The sequence below is a fragment of the Urocitellus parryii genome, chromosome 2 (genome assembly GCF_045843805.1).
Source record: "Urocitellus parryii isolate mUroPar1 chromosome 2, mUroPar1.hap1, whole genome shotgun sequence".
Taxonomy (NCBI): domain Eukaryota; kingdom Metazoa; phylum Chordata; class Mammalia; order Rodentia; family Sciuridae; genus Urocitellus; species Urocitellus parryii.
Genome location: NC_135532.1, coordinates 82988216 through 82998490, shown reverse-complemented (window position 1 = coordinate 82998490; position 10275 = coordinate 82988216). Strand labels below are relative to the sequence as shown.

At 42.6% G+C, this 10275-nt stretch overlaps 1 non-coding gene across 1 annotated transcript; it reads left to right on the top strand.

The window, feature by feature from the left end:
- The first annotated feature begins 354 nt into the window (after positions 1 to 354).
- On the top strand, positions 355 to 461 carry LOC113187225 (U6 spliceosomal RNA). The gene has a single exon (XR_003301393.1). It is a non-coding gene; the product is annotated as a U6 spliceosomal RNA (small nuclear RNA).
- Positions 462 to 10275: the final 9814 nt, after the last annotated feature.

The following is a 10275-nucleotide window of genomic DNA, read 5'->3' as shown; positions in this document are numbered from 1 at the left end:
GATGGAGAAACTATTATCACAGAAAATAGAAATATTCTTATACAAAATAACAAAAATTGAAACTCTTGTTATACAAAATAACTCTGCCACTGTAACTTCAACTTCTTTTTTTGTGGGGGAGGAGGGGATTGAACTCAGGCACTGGATCACTGAGCCACATCCCCAGCCCTATTTTGTATTTTATTTAGAGACAGGGTCTCACTGAATTGCTTAGCGCCTTGCTTTTGCTGAGGCTGGCTTTGATTTCTCCATCCTCCTGCCTCAGCGTCCCAAGCCGCTGGGATTACAGGTGTGTGCCACCATGCTCGGCACTGTGACTTCTTTGTGCAGGTTTTTTTAAAACATGAAACTTTGGTGCTTGCCTCAGCAGCACATACACTAAAATTGGAACAATACAAAGGAGATTAGTATGGGCTTTGTGCGAGGATTACATTCATTTTCATGAAGCTTTCCACCCAGGAGGGTAGAGGAAGGAAATCAGGGGAGGAAGGGAGGGAGGGCAAGAGGAGGAATTGGGGATTAAAACTGATCAAATTATGTTAAGTGCATGTAAATATGCCACAATGAGACCCAGTTTTCTGTATAATTATTATGTACCAATTTTAAAAATGAACATTTTCTCAGGCACAGTGGCACATATCTGTAATCCCACTGGCTTGGGAGGCTGAGGCAGGAGGATCTCAAGTATGTGGCCAGCCTCAGCAACTTAGTGAGACCCTAAGCAACTTAGCAAAACCCTGTCTCAAAATAAAAAATGAAAAGATTTGGGGATGTGGCTCTGTGGTTAAATGCCCCTGGGCTCAATCCCTGGTACAAAAAAAGAAAAAAGGAACATTTTATGTGTTTATTCCCTTGATTACAAATGATAGAATGCAAACTTAAACTAGCTTGATTAAAACAGCGGATTTCTTACAATAATGCTATCAGAGTATCTCCCCAGCACCCAAGGACTACCATCAGTGGTTAGGATGCTCAAGGTGCAAATAAATCTAGGATCAGACATCCTGTAGCTGGCGGAGGCGGGGGCTACAGACTGGATGGTTCCACTGCCACTGCTCCTCTGTGGACTAGAGACAAAGCCCTCCAGCCCTGCAGACTGGGGGAGCAGTGGAGTCAAATGGTTACAGGGTCCCAAAGAGATCTTAACTCACCCTGCTTGCTTACCTCGTGCCCTGATCTATAGAATGATCCACAGAGGCTCACATAACCTGGAGTCAGATGTGGAGGAAACTCTGAAGTTCACTGGGCTATTCGCTTCCTTAAGGCAGAGGAACTCCTAAACTGCCCCCAAACCATGGTGGTAACCAACTGCAGAGAAGCCCCTTGGGGAAGACCATGTCTCCAAGAAGGGTTGATTTCACGTTTGGACTTCCCGCCCGCTGTCCTTGCCTCATCGTTGAAGAGCTGCTCACCACTTCTGCTGCTGCTGCCCTTTTGGCACTGGGACTCTCACTGATTAAAGTGTGGCTCGTCTTGTGCTCACCTCCACCTTGGCCAGGCATCCGTTGAGAACCAAGTATGCACGTGGCTGTGGTCACAGGGATGAATCTGCTAGGTCTCCTCCTCAAGGAACTGTCAATCTAGCAGGAGGAGGTATTTCAACAGACATTGATAACATACACAAAGGTGGCGGAACTGTGGAAGGCAGGGTGAGGATACAGAGGAAAATGTGACGTCACATGGGAGCCAGGACCGGGACCAGGGCTTCAGGGTAGGCTTTGCCCTGAGAAAACAATTTATCAAATATGGATTTTTATTTTATTTTTAACAACACAAATTTATGTAAAAAATTTTAGAAAATGAAAAATAAGTGAGAACCTCAGCATATTGCCATCCCCCATTTTCTCAGTTATGTATTACATATTTTGTTTCCTGTAAACTTTATTTTATTTTATTTTTTTGCCATACTGTGCAACAAAGTATTCCACTAAATGATTCTGAGGGTTTTTGAGAGAACTGGTAAGGAGCACCCATCTCTTCACCCAAAGCCATTAAGAAACGGCAGGTGGAGAACCAGAGTATGAGCCTTACTCCTGATTGAGGTGAAACTGGAAGGCATCCCTTACCGTGAGAGACAGTGAGCTTGCTGACTCCCTTCTATAGAAGAATCCTTCCAGGAAAAGCTTAGATCTAGGGAGCAGACAGCTTGTCACCTGCCCTACCTTGACCCTCAGGGCTAGAGAGAGAAAGAAAGGCAGCTACTGCCCCAAGTAAAGAATCTTTGGACACCTCTGCCAATGTCTGTGCCCACCAACCACTGCAAAGCCCACGGCCCCTCTTTGGAGGGGAGGAAAAAGTGGGAAAAGAAATCAGGTTTGTGGAAACCCCACAAACCAAGGGAAGAGGCATCCTCCCGTGACATACAAAGGGCCTGATAGCTGACTTAAATAACTCTGTTGTATATTTAGGTTGTTTTTAAACAACATTGAACTAAGATTTCCTTGTAATGAATCTTTGTGTGAATTTATGGTAATTTCCTCAAGATAAATTCCTAGAAGGGGAATTCCTGGGCTGAAGGATTTAAACATGTTTATGTTTTAAAATGCATTTTGCCATATTTTCGCCTAGAGAGTGTACATCAATTTAGGGCTGGGATGTGACTCAGTGGTAGAAGGCTTGCCTAACATGCATGAGGCCCTAGGTTTGATCCCCAGCACCAAAAAAAAAAAAAAAAAAAAAAAAAATTCACATTACCACACTGGTAATATGAGAACGTGTTCCCTGAACATGCATTTACTCTGGCTTAGTCCTTTCTTGTTGATCTTTGTGAACTTGATGGGCAAAACATCTGTGCTTCAGTGTTAAAAAAAATTCAATTTTGAACAGTCTTTTTTTTCTGTACCAGGAATTGATTGAACCCAGGGACACTTAACCACTGAGCCACATCCCCAGCCTTTTTTTGAGACAGGGTCTTGCTAAGTGCATGAAGTGCATGTTATGCACTTAACATAACATGCACTTAACATAACATGCACTTAACATGTAAGGTTGCTTGGGGCCTCACTAAATTGTTGAATCTGGCTTTGAATTTGCGATCCTCCTGACTCAGCCTCTGAGCTGCTGGGGTTACAGACCTGCAGCACCACACCCAGCCAGTTTTGAGCAGTCTGGAGTGAGGAGTTTTTAAGAACAGGTGAGTGTTCTCAAAGGCTCAGAGCCCTGAGGTCATCCCTCTTCCTTTCACTTTTATACATAGACTTCATTTTCCAACTCTGGAGACATCATATTGAAGTTGGGAAAGGATGATTCTGGAAAAATACATTACTTAATAGTTCTATTGGCCTGAGGCAGGATGAGCCTAAATGTCCTCATCAAAAAGTGGGACCAATACATGGCCCAGAGTGAGCAGTGAATAAACCTGCACCTATTCTAGAATCATCTTCCTGTTTCTGGGATGGGCAGATCTGCAAGCAACCTCTTTCTCCCTCCCCTTTCTGTGTGGAAATCTGACTCTCCCAGACCTCACAGGGAGGACGGGTGGCTGGCAGTGCTTGGATACTTTCAGAATTTCTGATCCAAACACTACCCAGTAAACTCTCTGGACCCTGGAATTTCTACACCTGGTAGTTGTCCCAAGAGCCTATGTACACTGCCTATGATCCTCATGTCCGGGGCTGACAGTGACTTTCAGGGTCCATCAGTCAGGATGTGCACCCACACCTGTGTGGAGTCTTTGCCAAGTTACCCTCCCCATCCCCCTACCCTCTCCAATTAAAGGCAAGCCAGGGAAGGGAGTGTCCAGGCTCTCCTCGCTGCTTCTTTGTCTGACTTTGGTTCCCACCTATGACCTGCTTTTGTCCTCAGACAGGCACCTTAGAAAAGATCTTGGATACCACCTCCGGTGGCCCTCAGGAGTCCTGGCAGCAAGAGGCAGGTCCAGACCCAGCCCCAAGCTCCTCATCCATTATTCTGGGCACTCCTCCCTGCAGGAGCTGCTGGGCTTAGACTTGAAAAACCCCTTGTGTTTCTGGAATCTAGAAAAAGAGGGAAGGAAACCTACCTATAATTGTCCCTCTGGAAGATCGGCAGCATCCTAAAGGGAGATGGAATATCAAAGCAGCTATCTACGGTAGCAGGCCACCCTCTGAACAAAGGTAAAGAGCTGGAAAACTGACCAGGTTTGGTAAATGGGACAAGGACTTGTTGAATGATTTGGTGTCCTCTGTGCATCTGAACAATGTACTCTCCATCAGGGTGTGTGCATGTGTGTATGTGGTGAGAGGGTGGGGAGGAAGAGAGAGAAAAGGGCCAGCCCCAGGTGGGGTCTTCATAAAGGCCATGGGCCAGATTTTCATCTCTCACTGTAGGAAATCCCTGCCACAAACAGCATTAGGAGTTTATTTACTTACACATTTAATTGTTTACATAGTTAATAATTTGGTTTATAAAATTCACCACCTGGCACAAGTACATGTTTAAAACATTTGTACACCACAACTGCAAATAAACCGCCTACCCAACAGTGGGGTTTTCAGGTGGCCCCTTGGTGTTCAGCTGAGATTGCCCTTAGGCTGGTCAGAAATCATTCTAACACTAACACAGCTGGAGGTCTGGCTCACAAGGATGCGGCTGCTTTCTTTCAACAACTATTTATGGGGCACTAGGCATTGGCAAGTCCCTTTGTGCACAGCCATGAGAAGCTTGCAGATCTGGGAGCTGCTGCCATTGCGCTCAAGGAGAGAAGATGCAAACCAGAATGGGCCATTTCCAGGCAGAAGCCAGTTGCCTGCTGACCCATCAGAGTAGAATAAGGCTGCACGGGCAGGCACAGATGTGGGTGGATGGGAGGAGGGCGACCGTCCTTCCCCAGGGTCACTGTGTATGCACAGCACAGCTCCATCCTGACTCGTCGTTTTTCACCAGGACTAGCCTGTGTCCCTCTTTGGTGCATCTCCCTACACCCTGCTCCTCACCCAGATTCATTGCCACCTGAGTTTCCCTCATCCTTACTGAGTGTTTTCCCTCCCACTTCACAGGGAGTCCTCTCAACCTGGAAGTCTCTACTCCAGTGCCATCTGCTCCAGGAGGTCTCTCCTCCCAAGGGTCTCTCCATGAGGGATGCCCTTGCACTCATCTCATTTATCCCTTTGGAACAATGACTGGGTCTGAAATCATCATGTGGCTTTGAATACTTGTTTACTGTCACTCCTCCATCCAAAAGGTAAACTCATGACTGCAGAGACCTCATCTATCTGATCACTGTTCACTCCTCCAGCCTGTAGAAGAGAGGTTGACTCACATGGTGACCCAAATGCTGTTTATTCAGCAACAGAATCACTTGTGCCGGGTCTCACCCACAACCTAAGATGAACATGGCTTCATTAATGGAGTTGCATTTGCAGCAGCTGTGGTGCACTTTAACTGTGCATGAACGGGCTTCAGGGGCCATTCAGAGAGCATCTAATTTTACATGCAAGTTTTATGTGTGTGCATTTTCCTGGACTGGGTTTCCACAGTCAGCTCCAGATTTCCAAAGTTATCTATGACATTCTTCCTCCCACCGAATAGGAGAAGCCTCCAATGGAGTCCGGTGGTACCCTGAAGCTCTGTGTCTCTGCTAAGGCTGGGGCAGCAAGAGAAACAGAGCAAACCCAGCCAGAGCTGTTTCTGGGAACTTCTCACTGTAGTGTCTCACACAAAGCCTGAGATCCCTGGGAGTTTCATCAGGGTTCTTGGGGGACTGTGTGTGTGTGTGTGTGTGTGTGTGTGTGTAATAGGGGAGCCCTGGAGGACAGACTTTACACATTGACTTCCATCTACAGTTCATTTAGGAAATACCTTCCATTGCTTTGGGAAAGGGAAGAGGGAGAGGTAGGTGGAAGCCCCTTACATGTACAAGTTTCTTTGACCACAAAGGGGTCACATTCCAGTAAGACCATTATAAATTTAAAAATAACAGAAATCGAAAATGCATTTAATACACCTTATCTACCAAACACCATAACTTAGCATAGCCTATCTTGAACACACTCAGCACACTTCTGTTAGCTTACTGTTGGGTAAAATCATCTAACACAAAGTCTAGTTTATAATAAAGTGTTGGATATCTCATGGAATTTATTATAAGCACACTGTAGAGGGCCAGTAGTTTCTCTCAAGATCGTGAGGCTTGCTAACAGCAGTGATCATGTCACTACTCAGCACCACAAGAGAGGATGTCACTAGGTATCACTAGCCTGGTAAAAAGATCCATATTCAAAATTCCAAGTGCAGTTTCTGTTAAATGCACATTGCTTTTGAATCATTGTAAAGTTGAAGTGTTTTAAGTTGAACCTTAGTAAGTTGGAGACTGAGATAGGAATTTGGGATAAAGAGATATATTGAGTCTCAAAGGAAACACTGAGAAATTGAAATGCAAAAAGCACCCAGAAACAATTCCAGCTCCTGAGTTACAAGTCCTTGGCCCCATACCCTTGACCATGCCCTTATAACAGGAGGGCAAAGTACAAGTGCAAGGAAAATTGGCACAAAATTGTGTAGCTCCACCCTGCCTCCACTTTAGTGTAGTCCCTAGCAGCACCCTTCTGTAAACATTAACACCCCATACCAAGGAGTTGCTGCCCCTCCCTCTGGAGATAATCCTCACTCTTCCCTGAATGCCTATTTCTTGCCTTACCCCAAAGGCATCTCCCTTGAGAAAGCTCCCATTGAATATTTATCTACTTTCCTAAACAAACCTCTATGCCTTTGATTGGCATGTGCTGAAATTCACTGCTCCCCCTTCTCTGTGAGAATGGCTCAGACCCTTGTTTGGGACATGTTTTCTCCCATAACAGGAACTGTCTGTACTTATTTGGGGAGAAATTTAAAAAGAATCTGTTTTCCTATGTAGTTATTCTCATGTCAAGAGCAATGGAGCCTGAGATGTCCCCATGGTGTAGAAACCTCTTTCTCCTCTGGGAGGATGCAGACAGACCCTCTGAGATATGCTCTGGCCTTTGAAAAATTTACCTGATCCCCTCCAAGAATGAATCCTAAGAGAAAAACTTCAATGATTCAAGAATACTGGACTTTGCAGGCAACCCCTCTCCTCTGCCAGCCTCAGGGCAGGGAGGGGCTGAACAACCTGAATTGAGACAAACTACCTGAGCACCTTTGTTGGGGCTCCAGGCATTGGTTGCCCCATGTAAGGAGCCAGGTACCTGCATCTACATGGGTCACCTGGAGATGTTTTATTCCTTGGCCATTCACCTGGCATCTTCTAATTGCAGGCAGGTCACACCACCCCAAAAGACCAACTAGCACTTCTTCCAACGGAGCAAATAACCTCATGGGGCCATAAAAAGAAAAGGGCAGAGAGAGGATTCAAGACTGAGAAAGTGAACTGGAAAACTGCAATGAGTAGCCTAGGAGCATTATTTCAATTTATGGACTCCTAAGGTCACCAGGGACAATCAAGCTGAATCTCTGGACAAATGTGTAGCCTGTGTTGGTGGCTCCCCTCTTCTAGAGAGGAACAGAATCTGCAGCTCTGTGACCTGCAGGGCTCTGCAATTCCTGATTTCTTCCCCACGGGTCCGTTGCTGCCTGCCCCATGCATGCCCACCAAGGAGCCCCAGAGCAGGGCCTTGTGTTTGGTGTCAATGAGGATCCTGTCTTTCCCCCTGGTTCCTTGGTTTGCAACAGTCCCTGATAGTAGGTGAATATTATCCCACAGGAATCCAAAGTCAGACAGATCTCTCTGTAGATCACTAGCTGGTGGCATCCAGTTGCTGCAAATCTAGTTGATCTCTAGATAGACTTCAGAAGAGTCTTCTAAAATTTTAGCCACCAGGTATAATTTGCATTCAGGTCATAGTTTTAAAATTTGACTATCTCAACCACGAAGCAGCTCTTAGCAAATAAAAAAAAAAAAACTGGTACAATTCCTTGCATCTTATCAGATCATAATGGAATGAAGTTGGAATCAACATGAGCAAATCCTACAGAAACTATACAAACGCATGGAGATTAAACAATGTACTTTTGAATAATGGCTGGGGGAGTGAAAAAATCAGGGTAAAAATTTAAAAATTCTTGGATTCAAATGAGAACAATGATACAACACACCAGAACCTCTGGGGCACTATGAAGGCAGTTCTAAGAGGAAAGTTTATAGCTATGAGTGCCTGCATAAGAAAACCAGAAAGATCCCAAATAAACAACCTAATGATGCATTTTGAGGCCCTTGGAAAAGAATGAATCCATTCCAAAACCAGTAAGGAAATAATTAAGATCAGAGAGAAAAAAAGAAATTAAGAATAAAAAATACAAAGGATTAATGAAACAGAGTTGGTCCTTTGAAAAAATACACAAGATTGATAAGCCCTTAGCCAAATTAACCAAAATAAAAAGAGAGAACACCCAAATCAATAAACTTAGAGATGAAAAAGGAGAAATCACCACTAACATCACAGAAATTCAGCAGATCATTAGGGTCTATTTTGAAAACATATATTCCAATAAATTGGAAAACCTAGAAGAAATGGATATGTTTCTAGACACATATGATTTGCCAAAATTCAATAAAGAAGACACAGAAAACCTAAACAGACCAATAACTTGAAATTAGAGAGAAGAAGTAATAAAAAGCCTTCCAACAAAGATAAGCCCAGGAGCATATGGACTCTCAGCTAAATTCTATCAGAGTTTTAAAAAAGAGCTAATGCCAATATTCCTCAAGTTATTCACAAACTAGAAAAGCTGGAACACTACCAAATCTATTCTATAAAGCCAACATTACACTCATACCAAATCCAGATAAGGACACATGTATGAAAGAATATTATAGACCAATATCCCTGATGAACTTAGATACAAAAATATTAGCAAATCATGGTCAACAACATATTAAAGAAGATTGTACATCACAATATTCTGGGGGGGGGAAATGAAAGCATTTCCTTTAAAATCTGGAACAAGACAATATTGTTTTAAAAATTCTAGCCAGAGCAATTAGGCAAGAGAAGGAAATAAATGGGATAAAAAGTAGGAAAAGAAGAAGTCAAATCATCACTGTTTGCAGATGATATGATTCCTATATGTAGAAGACCTAAAACAAACAAACAAAAAACTCTACCAAAAGACTGCTAGAGCTAATAAACAAATTGGGCAAAGTTGCAGGTTACAAAATCAGTACACAAAAATCATTAGCTTTTCTATATACCAACAATGACACGGTTGAAAAAGAAATCAGAAAAACAATTCCATTAATAATAGCCTAAAAAATTAAAAATACCTAGGAATAAATCTAACCAAGGAGGTGAAGACCTCTACAATGAAAACTATAGAACACTGGAAGAAAGAAATTGAAGAAGACACAAAAAGATGTTCGCAGGTAGGCAGAATTAATATTGTTTAAATGGCATTACTACCAAAAGGAACATACAGATTCAATGCAATCCCCATCAAAATACCAATGATATTCTTCACAGAACTAGAAAAAAAAGATGTCCTAAAATTCATTTGGAAGAATTAAAGACTCAGAATAGCCAAAGCAAACTTAAGCCAAAAAACAATGCTGGAGGCATCATAATCCCTGACTTCAAATTATACTTTAGAGCTAGAGTAACAAAAACTGCATGGTACTGGCATAAAACCAGACAGACTGTACAGAATAAAAGCCACAGAGACAAATCCATATATTTACTGTCATCTGATCCTTGAAAAAGGTGCCTAAAACATAAATTGAAGACAGCTTTTTTTTAAACAAATAGTGCTAGAAAAACTGCTTATCCATATGTTAAAGAATTAAACTAGACCCTTCTCTCTCACCCTGCACAAAAATCAACTCAAAAAGGAATGAAAACCCATGAATTAGGCCAGAAACTATGCAACTCCTAGAAGAAAATGTCGGGTCAACACTCTAGCATATAGGTGCAGGCAATGACTTTCTCAATAGGACCTCCTAAAGCTTAGGAAATAATGCCAAGAGTTAATAAATGGGTAAAAAGCTTCTGCACAGTAAAGAAAATAATTAAGAATGTAAAGAAAGAACCTATGGAATGGGAGAAAATCTTTGCTAGCTACTCTTCTTACAAAGGATTAACATCTAGAGTATATAAAGAACTCAAAAAACCTAACACCAAAAAACCCAAATGACCTACTTAATAAATGGACAAATAAGTTAAATAGATACTTCTCCAAAGAAGAAACAGAAATAGCCAGCAAATATATGAAAAATGTTCAACATCTCTAGAAATTGGGGAAATGAAAATCAAGATTATACTGAGATTTCATCTCAACTAGTCAGAATGGCAGTCATCAAGAATACAGACAATAATAAATGCTGGAGAG